This window comes from Aethina tumida, chromosome 1 (assembly GCF_024364675.1).
Source record: "Aethina tumida isolate Nest 87 chromosome 1, icAetTumi1.1, whole genome shotgun sequence".
In the NCBI taxonomy this organism is placed as follows: domain Eukaryota; kingdom Metazoa; phylum Arthropoda; class Insecta; order Coleoptera; family Nitidulidae; genus Aethina; species Aethina tumida.
The window spans coordinates 44,330,628-44,344,905 of record NC_065435.1 but is presented as its reverse complement, the minus strand read 5'-3'; the positions used below and the strand labels follow the sequence as shown (position 1 = coordinate 44,344,905).

The 14,278-nt window shown below is 28.7% G+C and overlaps 1 long non-coding RNA gene across 1 annotated transcript in view; it reads left to right on the top strand.

Moving 5' to 3' along the window:
- LOC126264299 (uncharacterized) overlaps positions 1 to 14,278 on the top strand; it is a 123,311-nt gene that overhangs the window by 16,827 nt on the left and 92,206 nt on the right. The window contains exon 2 of the long non-coding RNA XR_007547056.1: positions 2,966 to 3,022. This is a non-coding gene — a long non-coding RNA (uncharacterized LOC126264299). The remainder of the gene's footprint in view (positions 1 to 2,965; positions 3,023 to 14,278) is intronic.

Below are 14,278 nucleotides of genomic sequence, written 5' to 3'. Positions count from 1 at the left end.
AGGAACACCCAAGTTGAAAACTGCTGCCATTGTTGTGTTATTTGCCAGTGATCTAACAGTTTGTCTAACATTCGGAAATTATTACAATAAATATTTGCTCACAGTGTTTACCATTGTTTTAAAGTTTTGTTTGCCGTTCATATTAATTGTAAGGTTGTTGATGGTAAACACAAAATGTATATTGGAAATTTACAATCTATTTTGTATGCTGGAAACATTCTTGTGTTTGTGGATTTAACTTTCTTAAATTTAGTTCGTATAAAATTCGCACATAAACTTGATTATTAAACAAACATTGAAAATTATGTGCTGTTATAAATTTTTTAAACTTTTGATTTGCTTTAATTTATACAACGTGTTTCTAAAATGGGTGGTCAAAATTTGGGAGCAACCCAATATTGTAGAAAACCTAAATAAAAAGTTTCTCCTGAAGAAAATACAGCTCATAAAATTTAAATTTCAAAAATAGTTTCTTTCTCATATTTCCGTATAATTTATAAACTATTTCATATTCTTACATTGGCTTATATTTTGGGGCCTTCTCCTCTTTTTCTCTTCCTATTTTCTACGCCAGTGAATATTTTTTAAATTTATTGAACTTTTCATATTCTTTGCAGAATTTAGAAGAAAAATGATATATGATTAATTTTGATTATGATAGCCGTTTTTGAGATATTTCTGATTTAATGTTTACGTTAATTTTCTTCAAATAGAAAAAGTGAAAAATCTTAAAAACAGTTGTGGCAATCATTATTAATCAATAGTACCTTTACCCTTCTAAATTGTGCAGGGAATATAAAAACCTTAATAGTTTCAAAAAATGTTCAGTGGCGTAGAAAATAGAGCAAGAAGAAGAGGAGAAACTCCTTTCTTCATTATTGAACGTGCTCTAACTGCTTCATAATTTTGACCACCTATTTCAAAAACACCTTGTATATTTGAATTATTTTAGGTACCTTTTAGGTTTACAATTTATTTGAATAAATTTATATATTATGTTTATATTAATCTGTAACACTATTTGAAAGTTTTTTATGTTCTTTCTGACTATTTCATACTTTTTTGTTTCAAAAATTGTGTTTTCAAGTGCTATAATCTCTCTAAATTATTTAATTTATAGAAAACTTACTCAAAGAGTAAGAAGAGTAGCTTCTTTAGTCAATAAAAAAGCTGTTCTACTTCTTCAAACAACACAAGACCATTTGGCCCATTAGATTCTCAAAGAATAGGAAACTTCCCCTCATCCATCATATAGTCCAGATATTTATCCATGTGTCCATTATTTATTTTTGTCATTGGCCAATTTTTTATGTAATAGGTTGCTCTTTTCTTTAGTTCCCAGATTTTTTCTCTTGACATAAATTTGCTTCTATAACATTGGCAAAATTTTTTGATTATTTGACTGAATAAAAGTTAATAGAAAAGAAAGTTATCTCAGTTTAAAGTTAAAGTTTAAGAGGTAAATTATTTTTTCCGGTACAACACTAATCAGTTTACAGTCATATAGTCATTGTCGAATTTTTATGTAATTAATTTTGAACAGGAGGTTAAAACTGAGATTGCTCTTCTCTTTAGTTCCAAGAACCCAGATTATTTTCTCTTGACATAAATTTGCTTTTGGAACGTTGGCAAAAATTTTTGATTATTTGATTAAATAAAAGTTATATAGTAAGTAAAAGAAAGTTATGTCAGTTAAAGTTCAAGTTTAAGAGGTAAATTATTTTTTCCGGTACAGCATCAGTTTATAGTATTAAAATTTTTAATTTCTATTTTTTAGTTATTAACCAATATTGCATAGAATATAAACAAATTAATAAAAAGTAATATGAACATGTTTTATTATACAAATTTGTTGTTTTTATATTAATATATAATTAATAAATATTGATATATTAACTAATTAAATATTATAAACATAATAAATAATACAATTGTGTATTTCTGTAAATGTAAGTTAATTAAATAAATCATTGATATTAATTTGATTACGGACAATCTTCCTTGCAACTTGAGCAAAGTTTTAATCTCTAGAGATAGCGTAAGCCTATATATCTTATAAAAAGTTTTTGTTAGCTTTTGACTTGTAACAAATTCTTTTACATGTAACTATGTCAAAATTAATTAGGGAACATTTGAAATACAATAAAGATAAATAATAAAAACAAATAAATATAACATTAAATAATGTATTACAATTTTTATAACCCGTTGTTGATTTAATTTATACTAATTTAGATGATGTTTAAAATTAATACATTAATTTTGTCTAAACAATTGTAAATTAATTAATTATTTATATTTAATATTTTGATTAAATTTATGTTTAGATATCATATTTTGATATAGCATAATTCTATGATTTACTCTGTAATGTAATATTATTTTAAAATTATAATAATAATACCAATATCCAAATACTTTTACCATAATTATGTAAATTAATTTAAAATTATGTTTGTTGTATGGACTAAAATTAATTAAATTTATTAGCGATAAATATATATTAGCTATTTCCATACAGTAATCGTTTTCAAAAAGTCTTATCGAACACACAATACACCACAATAATGTTTGCGTTTAATTATCGAAATGTAAAGCAAATTATTTCCAAACAAACATCGAGAACAGTGTTAAACCAAAAACTGAAGAATGCGACGGAATGTTGCGGTTTCACCGTCGTCGTCGCGTGTATTTCATCCGGTGACGTATTTATTGGCGAGACTGCAGAAGTCGTAAGCTGACCGGAAGAGTGTGCGACGATAAATCAGGTCCCATTGACAAAATCAGACGGGTCCCAAAAATTTTTACAACGTCCCAGGCGCCTGTCCGCATTTTACCTTCCTTATCTCGGATTCGGTTTAACGCAAATCGCCTTTAATTAGTCGTCCGCAGATGTTTTGTTTTTTCCAGTTTCTTATTTTTTTTTTTTTTAATCTAATTGTGCGTAGGTGTTATTGTTTTCTAGGTTCGAGACGTCGTGCAAAATGCGTGCCAGATGTTGATGGGTTCTTGCGGCAGAGTGGTGAGTCAGATGTGGCTTATCGAGATTATCTGTCGAATGTGTCGGTAACGGGTACCAATCTTTGATGTGATTCTTTACATATAGAGGTCTGGAGATAAGATAACCCTTGATGTCTTGCGGCAACTTCTTATGTGTGTGTGTGTGTGTGTCGATACCGTCTTGATGTGGAAAGGCTACCTCTGGTTGTATTTGTTAAGAAAACACCAGTGGTGTGCCCTTTTTTGGTCCCCCAACGAGGAATCGTTCAATTAAACGGGGATTTGGTTCGCATGTGAACTAGTCTCGAGCACCATCGAAATTGATCTGAACGTCTGTCGTCAACTCGATGGTCAAGAGCAGTAAAAGAGCGTACAAGTTTATTTAATGTTCGGCGTTTATTATTTTTTGGGTAACCAGAAATAGTTTTACGATGAGAGCTTTTAAGCAGGCGCATATAAAATTATTATGACCTCTTAACATTTCAGTTGACTTATAATCGTAATCTACCAGATTACTTTAATGACTAATAGAAATCTTTGACGAACTTGTTTTTGTAAGGGCCCAGCATCGAGTTTTACTATAAATTTTTGATAACCCCACCTTTGACGTGTAAATAAAATCACAATAATCATGCTGCGCCATCATGATTGATGGTGGAAGTTTGAATTTATTTATTTCAGTTTTTCATGTAGCCGACGAAATCAGCTCTTATGCGAAATGCAACCCGAAATCAAAGTAACATTAACTCGAAAATTGTAAATTGAATTTATCCGGCAGCGTAGCGGAGTCGGAGAGAGTGCCGCGTTCCTTTGATGTTAATTCTGACTGGTCGATTTTAAATGTTCCACAGACGGCTCCACAAGATTAAAAACGTGTACAAAGTAGATGGTAGCTCCACCTTCGAGCAACATCAACTTTTCTTATTCGACTTCCCCTTTGACAATCTTATCAAGATCAAAGAATCCTCTGTCCGCGATGACTTGATGTAATTGAAGATAATGCACCGCCGCCCGTTTAATGTAAGGTAACGCGTCCGACTTCTTCATGGCTTCTTTTAAAACATCACGTCAATAATCGATGATGGACTGGCGCGTCCGACCTGAGGAAAATCGGGCGAAAAGGGCCATTTCGTTCAGCAAAGCGGTATAACTTGGACGTAATGAGTCACCCCAATTTTCTACCCGACGGACTCAGGTGCGAACAAATGAAAGTCATTAGTGTTATGGCATATATATACTCGGTGTTTGTACTTGCTAATGTACTTTTTACAGCGCCATTCACGTTAATTTGTTTAAATAATAAAGAGGAATTGGAGAACCGGGCTCGGTGCATTATTCACATGCGCCAGATGTGGCCGCTTCACGAAAGTCCTTTCCGCGAAAGATAAAAATGGCATGTGGAGATTTACTCAAAAGGCTCTTTGTACGGGATAATTCGTAACTGTGTTTCGATAATGGTTTTTTTTTTTAGTTTGATCACTTTATGCCAGTCCCACTTCGAATTGCTGCTCTACATTAGTTTAATTAATGAACAGAATAAATTGTTACGTAACGTTTTAATTGCAAGCAATTTATTATATTAGATATAATAATTATTTAAGTTATTAGATAACAGATTAAATTCATCAGTAAAGTTAATAATCTTAAATAAATTACACTTTTCTTGGTGTGACATCAAAGTAAGTACCAAAGAAATTAAATTTTAAAATTACAGCCTTTCTGGCGTTCTGTACGCTTCATAAATCTTTTTAAAATCATCTTTTAAGCGACATCTAAAAAGTTCAATTAAAGAAAACTCATAAAATGTATGTAAACTTAATTATTAAAAAACATTTTGTTTGTTAGACTATTTCTATAAAAAAGGAAAAAATGATGCAGTTTGGTTTAGTTATAAATAAATTAAAGATCTATCTTTGTAGTGGTAAACATGTTTATAAATTGCTAATTAACATTGTTTATATTCCCACACATTAGATACTACATTTATTTATCATGATTAATTTGTTATAGCTCCTCATTAATTAATAGACAGACATTAAATTATCCATAAAAAATAAAAAATTAACAATTATAAATGTATTGTTTAAACTGTTTTTTTAACTATTGAAGACTTTTTAATGTTTGATATATTTTTGATATTGTAGGCTTTTCATTCGTTACTTAAAACAATTTATTTGTTGATTATTTCTACAAAAAAATATCATACATCAGTTATATCAGTATAATTCTACTGTTTTATCTTTAGAGTGAGAATAAGTTTATAAATTGCTGATTTACATTTATCATTTAGCCATATAGAGGTACTGGATTTGTTTATTCATGATTTGTTATGGTTATTTATTAACAGGCCGACATATAAAATCTGGTGTTTCTTATATTGTCGAAAATCGTTTTAAAATTCTCTTGTGACTAGTACCAAAAATGTTTAATTGAAGATAATTCATAAAATGTATAAAATGAAGACAGAAATAATGATGCACTTTGTGTTATATGCAAATTAAATGATTTATATCTCTATAATGGTAAACATGTTTATAAATTGCTCATTTTACCTTATACAGCCATTTATTCATTATTTGGTGTAAGTAATCATAACTAATAAGCAGATGGAAATATAATTTAAAGATTAGAAACTTTCTAGTGTTTCGTATACTATTAAAATTCTTTTTACAATTCTTTCTTGAACATAAATGATACTCATACAATGAATTCTGACTTAATTATTAAAAACATATTGTTCGTTATAAAGTTAAAAAATAAATAATAATGCAGTTTAGTTCAGATATAATTTAATTGAGCCAAGTTTTATATTTATTATTATAAACATGTTTATAAATTGCTATCAATTTCCATTGATTACTTCGTCATATTTATTCACGAATAACTTGTTATTTTCAAGACTTTCTTTTTAATAATAATTATTAACAAAGTTTAATTATACAAAAATTATAAAATGAATAAAATAAAATGCTTTTAATTTATTATTTAAGTAATTATATTTTTTATATAAGTACAAGCTAAAGAAATTGAGTTTTAAGATTAAACACTTTCTACTGTTTCATATACTTTCTTAAGCTACACCTAATAATATTTCATCTAATGAAACTAATGAAGACTTAATTAGAATATGAAAAAAAAAAGATAAAACAATAACGCAGTTTAGTTTTGATATAACTTAATTGAGCAAAATTTTATCTTTATTACTATTAATATGTTTATAAATTGCTCATTTACATTGATCATTTTGCCATATGTAGGTACAGCAATTATTTATTCACGATAAATTTGTTATAACTGGTCATTTGTTGATAGGCTAACACATAAATAACTCATTATCACAATAAAAAATTAATAATTATTAACATTGTCTAAACAATTATGTGTTTTAGGTGGCAATTAGAAAACTTGAGTTTTAGAACTATAAACTTCTAGTCTTTTTCTTTTTATTATCAAAAAAAAAAAAAAATTATATCATAATAAATAATAATTAAAAAAATATATAAAATATATGAAATGAAAAAAGAAATAATGATGCACTTTGGTTTAATTGTATACAAATTAATTAAAGTTTTATCTTTGGTAACACATTTATAAGTTTGTCATAACTGGTCACTTATTAATAGATTAACGCACAAATTGTAGTATAAAAAATGACAATTCATTCAAGTTTTTTTCTTTGAATAGTAATTAAAGCAATTGAGTTTTAGGATTGCAGACTTTTTAGTCTTTCGTATATTGTCGAAATACTGAAAATCTTTTACAAGATTTTCTTTTCGGTATTATCTTAAAATGTCTAATTAAAGAAAATTTATAAAATGTATGAAATAATAAAAGAATTAATGATGAACTTTAGTTTACTTACATGCAAATTAAATTTTATCTTTGCAATAGTATACATGTTTATAAATTGCTCATTTTGCCTTATACAGGTATTTATTCGTTATAACTTTGTCATAACTGGTCATTTATTAATACACACAAATTATCTACTAGTATAAAAAATTGACAATTCATTTATGTTATTTTCTTTGAATAGCAATTAAAGAAATTGAGTTGTACGATTACAGACTTTCTAGTCTCGTATAATGTCGAAATATTGAAAATCTTTTCAAGATTTTCATTTTATTATTATCTTAAAATGTCCAATTAAGTAAAATTTATAAAATGTATAAAATAATAAAAGAATTAATGATGTACTTTGATTTAGTTATATACAAGTTACTAAAATTTTATCTTTGTAATGGTAAACATGTTTATAAATTGCTCATTTTGCCTTATACAGCTATTTGTTCGTTGTAACTTTGTCATAACTAATAGGCTAACTCTCAAATTATCTATTAGAATAAAAAAAGACAATTATTCATGTTTTAGGATTACAGAACTTCTAGTCGTCTGCATATTGTCGAAATATTGAAAATTTTTTCAAGATTTCAAGTATAATGTCAAAATATTGAAAATCTTTTCAAGATTTTCTTATCATTATTATCTTAAAATGTCTAATTAAGTAAAATTTATAAAATGTATGAAATAATAAAATAATTAACTTTGGTTTAGTTATATGTAAATTAATTAAAGTTTTATCTTTTTACTGATAAACATGTTTATAAATTGATCAGTTAGTCCTATATAGGTATTTATTCGTTATAATTTTGTCATAACTGGTCACACAAATTATCTATTAGAATAAAAAAATTGACAATTCTTTTATGTTTCATTATCATCTTTTTTCATAAGCAAGATCTGTAAAATTTACAGAATACTTTCAAGTGACAAATTGTGAACTTAATTATCAAAAACAAATGGTTCGTTAGAATGTTTCAAGGAAAAGAAAAGAAAATCAAATTAGTTCAATTATGAATATACACATTGAATAAATTTTGATCTTTGTAATGGTAAACATGTTAATAAATTGCTAATTAATATTGACCATAAGTAGGTACCGCACTTATTTATTCGTAATAAATCTGTTATAACTGGCCATCAATTAATAGACAGACAGACGTACAGATTACCCATTAGAAACGAGTGAAAAAAGAATAAGAAACGCTCAAAAGTCAGCAGTGTGGAATCTCAGAAACCGAGTGAATTGGCACTATGTACATCGTTCAAGAAACCTTTTAGATCCAGTACGGCACCTTCTTAACATCCGATCCCGGCTCCGCGAAAACAATGGCCGAAATATGAATAAATTACCGTTGAGTAGAGGAAAAAAAAGTGTCGATTCATCGCGCCTTTTAGCAGCGAGCACGCCCCTGCTAATGCGTCCTTCCAGATCGTCCTTTGCCATCACGAAGCCATCTCCGTGTTTCATGTGCCCCGTCTGTGTCGGTGCCAGATAGTCATCGCTCCGAAGTCCGAATCCCCGGGATGACTTTATCGCGGCGAAATGTCGCTGCCACGCCTCTCGTGTCGAATTATGGCTTTATCGGGATCTCGGCCATCTAAATGGCGCTATTGTTTATTGGGATGCGGTTTGCCTCCGCGGCAAATTACTAGATGACCGAATGCCCATTAATGGATTGATGGATTTTGGACGGGATCTGCTCCACTTTTATTATTGTTACCTACACACTTTTTCCTGTCCACTTAAGAATTTGTCCGTCTTCGAAGTGACGATTTTAAAAGTCCTTCAACAAGAAGAACACGTACCGTACAAAATGGTGAGGAAGAAGAAAGGAAGAGTGATAGTGCATTTAAAATAATCGATGTACACAGCGGTTCAGCAATATTAGAGTATTTTAAAATGGCTTGTTTCCCCATATAATTAATCTTTTTTCTCCCGATATCCCCTTCGAAGTTGTGACATCAGCTTTAGAATTTTGAGTTGAACACCATAAATAATGCATTTTTAAAAAGCCTGTGCTGAAGAAATTCAACCCTTTTAAAGGATTTCTGTGAGATATTGGGGAAGTGAAATTATTAAACGAAAAACCTTAATCACGTTGAAAACATAAACTAGGTTGTCTGCTATCCTATATGTTATATTTTGTAAATGTGACATCTTTCATATATCTCTAAATGAAAAAATTCGTTCCTTAGATAAGAAGCATATCCTCATATACGTCATACGAAAATACCAAAGACATAATTATTTATAAATATTTTTGACATAACATATCATTGTTATTTCATTATTTCCAGAATAGTTGACAGCCTAGTTAAGGTCTTTAAATGGACTAGATATTTTTCATTTCATAAATTCAGTGTCTCAGACATTTAGAGAAAAATGGTTTGTAGAGTTGCTATAAAATATTTGTGGTATTAGAAACTGAAATTATTAAATGAAAAAGTCTAATCACTGTTTCAGAGTTGCTGTAAAATATTGAGATATTGTGAAATGACATTGTTAAATGAAAGTCATACGAAAATACTGAAGACATAATTATTAATAACTAATTTTGATTTAATCATTGTTATTTCTTTATTTCTAGAATAACCTAGTTAAGTTCTTTAAATTGACTAGATATTTTTCATTTAATAATTTCACTTCCCAGTGTTTCAGATATTTAAATAAGAGAAGAAGAATAAAAGTGGTTTGTAGAGGTATTTGGAAATGAAATTATTAAATGAAAAAGTCTAATCACGTTGAAAATCTTAGCTAGCTTATCCTAGTAACTAGATTGTGATATATAAAGATTAGTTAATTCTCTCATATACGACATACGAAAATACTAAAGACTAATTTTGACATAATATATCATATATTTTATTTAATTCTAGAATAGCTGCCAACCTAGTTTAGGTTGTTGTTAGGGCTTTTAAATAGACTAAACATTTTTCATTTAATAATTTCAGTTCCCAGTTTTTCAGATATTTAGAAAAGAGTTTGTAGAGTTGTTGTAAAATATTTGAGGTATTGGGAACTAAAATTATTAAATGAAAAAACCTAATCACGTTAAAAATTTTATCTAGGTTATCTGTTATACTAGCATCTAAGTTGTTAGGTATTCTATCCTGTAAAACTTGCATTGTCTCTAGATTGAGACATATAAAAATATCTTTCATATATCCTCAAATAAAAAATACTAAAAACATAATTATTAATACCTATTTTTGACATAACATATTGTTATTTTTTTATTTCTAGAATAGATGACAACCTAGTTAAGGTCTTTAAATTGACCACATATTTTTCATCTAATAATTTCAATTCCCAGTGTTTCAGATAATTAGAAAAGAATCCCTGTAAAAGTGGTTTGTAGAGTTACTATAAAATATTTGAGGTATTGGGAACTGAAATTATTAAATGAAAAAGCTTAATCACGCTGAAAATCTTAACTAGGTTATCTGTTATCTTAACATCTAGCTTACTAGGTTTTCTATACTGTAAATGTTGCATAATTTCTAGATTGTGACAGATATTTAGAGAAGAATCCTTAGAAAAGTTGTTTGTAGAGTTGTTGTAAAATATATGAGATATTAGGAACTGAAATTATTAAATGAAAAAGCCTAATCACGTAAAAGATCTTATCTAGGTTATCTGCAATCCTAGCATCTACGTTGTTAGATATTCTATCCTGTAAAACTTACGTTATCTCTAGATTGAGACATATAAAAATATCTTTTATGTATCTCCAAACAAAAAATACTAAAGACATAATTATTAATAACTAACTATTTTTGACATAACATATCATTGTTATTTTTTTTATTTCTAAAATAGCTGACAACCTAATTAAGGTCTTTAAATTGACTAGATATTTTTGATCTAATAATTACAATTCCCAGTGTTTCAGATATTTAAGAAAGAATCTCTATAAAATTGCTTTGTGGAGTTAGTATAAAATATTAGAGGTATTGGGAACTAAAATTATTAAACAAAAAATCTTAATCACTTCTTCACTTAATAATATCAGAATATCTACATATTTTAAAGAAGTATTTTTAAAAGAAAGTTGGGTTGAGTCTCTAGATTCACTATAAAATATCTTTGAAAACGAAGCTTACCACTTTATCACTGTAAAAACATGTTTGTACACTTTAAAGGGCTTTAACTCTTCTGCTGTTGAAGCTACAAAACACTTTTACATCAGGAATGTGTCAGATGGCAAAAAATGCAAAATATAATTGTGACGTATGGAAACGTAATTAATTTGAACATCACACACGTTGGTTGCTTTTGTAACGTTGCTATTTGCTCAATTACTGATGTATATTGTTGCCCCATCGATTGAAATAATTGAATTAATATTAAATTAAATTTGATATTTAAATCATTTTGTGCTTTAACACATCGTTGGCATTGAATTACTTGCAGTTTTGCGTAAAAATATTCGAACTGAAAAAAGTATTAACGAAATATAAAATTTAATTGAAATTACTTGGCGCCCAGTCACAGTGTTAAATAGAATATTTCTAGTTTCGAAACGACGATTACGATTCTGTGACATTTTATCGCATACATTTTCAGTTATGCATATTCGCATTCGCTGAACCGTTTGAATATTTAAAGCGAATAAATCGCACACGTAAATAAAAAATCACAATAAGAACGCAGCGTCAGTTTTAATTTAAAACGAAACATTATTATTTATACGTGTTTCCGAAGTGAATGAATAAACATATTTCAGTTCCCAACTCCCGGCGCGTCGGAAATAACATATTAAAATATTTAAATAAATTTATTTATTTCATCGCCGCTATTAATAAACGCGAACGAGTCATTATTTAATTAGGGAAAGAAAAAAAAACGGGCTACGTAATTAACGATGCGACGTGTCACTATAGACAATGCCCGAATCGAACATGAAATTACCGGTCTCTTATGCGACACATTTCAACTCTTTATTTTATGTAAATTAAATATTTATTTGACTTTCTGTCGGCCGATAATTAATTCTTACATTACACACGCCGAAATTGACTTTGTAATGATACGCTTTACGTTTAATACATGTAATTAGGTTTTGTGGGTGTTTTTTTTTTTCGACTAGTCCTTTTTTCCTACGGTCAGTACAATAGAGAGAACGTCAGCAAGTCGGCTAAGTGACATGTAGCGTGCTAGTGACCCGTCACGTGAGCACGATGCTCTTTTGTTCATTTCCGGCCGAATGTGTGAATATCCGTGGCTAGATTAAAAAGTTAACTAAACAATATCGTTAATGGATACAAATTACAAGATGATTAAAGATGTGGAAACGAAAGGGGTAACGGTTTGACGTATAAAAGATGGGGGGTGGCCGTGAAATCAATACGCACACACTTGCCCTTCTCCACTGCTCATCGTTTTAATCAAGATTTTAACAACTGTTGAGTCAAAACAGTCGTTCTTCGATGTTTTTATTTTGCTTTCTGTGATTTATTGGTCGTTTTTAATACTTCATATTTCATGTATGTTTGAAATTGATTTTTTATAGACACTGGGCGTTTTTCAGTTTATCATTTTAGTTAAAGTTCCGGTCAGATTAACGGCAATCTCAATTGAGATGAATAATAGTTAGGTGTATGATTAAATTACTCATTCAACAGTGTCTAATTCGTTTCCATCAGAAGAAAACTAGCTCAGTTACAGATGATGAAACTTTTTCAGTCACATTCAAAATTTTTTTCAGAGGGAACTAATTCTAAAATCATTTTACATTTTTAATCGATAGTTCAGTTAATTACAGGAGGAAAATGAAAATGTTTTGATGAAAGGAAGAAGAAAGAAGAGAAGAAGAAATTGTGTAAACCGATGACAAACGACTAATTGAAATTATTATTTTTATATATCAAAGTATTCTGAAAAACAAATTTAAGGTATTATAAAGAAGTTCAGATGAAAAGTGAGTTTAGAAGCATTTCAGGAAGTTATTAACAAGTTTTTGGTACAAACTAAAGTCTAAAGTCCCAGTTATAATGGCCATTCATTTTAAGAGGTACTCATACCAAAATATTCATTGTCTATTTACAGTTTTAAATAAGACAGTTAAGATTAATTTCCTTTTAAGTCATTTAGATATCTTCTCAGTAAAATCTAGGTGGACAAAGTAATGAAGAAGGAGGAAGACATTAAGACTTCAGAAACGCGTAAATGATGAAACACTATTGCTGGTTACTTCTACGAGAAGATCTGACCAATAGAAAATGTAAAAATTCATGTCTTTATACTGTTCAAATGGGTGACACACAATTTACCAGTCATTTTAAATATTCATTTATTTTTATTTCCTTCATAACATTCTGATTTCTTATCCAATCTTGACCTACCCGGGTTTGAAATGTTTGTAATTGAAGAAATGATAGATAAAAAATATAAAACTTGTGATATTTGACTGATTTATTACTGAAAAAAGTTACTCAAATGAAAAAAATGACTGAAAATCATCAAATATTTTTAGTCTGTAACTCGGCGATTTCTGTTCCGATAGAAACTAATTAAGTACCGTTGGATTTACCTTCCTTATGAAAAATTATTAATGTCAATTAAATAAAATGAATATGATTTTAGTGTCAAGCACACTGAAATTCCCCTAAGCAAATGTAAAATTAAATGTCTCCAATAAATTTTGTTTTAAACCAATATCATTTAGTATACTTGATTAATTAGAAAAAATTCAATTAACCAATTAACTTCGGAAACCGTTTTTACCTTGAATTTTTGCCGTAATCTGTGCAATTTGGTCGTGTGTATTTATGGGTTTTAGGGGCCGTGACCAGATAATTATTGGGAAGCATGCAACGCAGAGGAACCGATTGGGCATGTGGTATTAGTTAACTTTTGGCGTGATAGGGAGAGTTTGCCGTGGCAGAAAACACGCCGCGTCCTGATAGCGCGGTAGCGTGACTTCGCCACCGCACAACACGGCCACATCACCAATAATTACCGAGTCACATAACCGCGACTCATCTTCAAACACGGCACGAAAATCTAACTTTTACCTTGTCGTCCAATTTTAATCATTACAATCTGGAATCAAACTGATTGTCGCTAGATTATTAAGTTTTACTTAATTAATACATTTTTATTGTTGATGATTTGATCTATACCTAACAATTTATTATCAATGAAACTATTTATCCATAAAATTTGTATACTTAAATCTAAAATTTAAGTACGAAGTTTGAATCATTTCATCAAAAAGTTTCTCAAAAAGTATATGTGTCATGAAAAAAATATTAATTAAATAATTTTTATTTGTTTTTTTTTAATTTTTTTTTTAATTTTATTCTTAATTTTTGTTTTATGAATTGTAGCAAAAACCCACTTAATTGACCAAAATTAGTACAAAAAATAATTGTAATTATTTTTTAATAATAAAAATTAGAGGGTAATTTAATATCTATAATTATTTTTCAC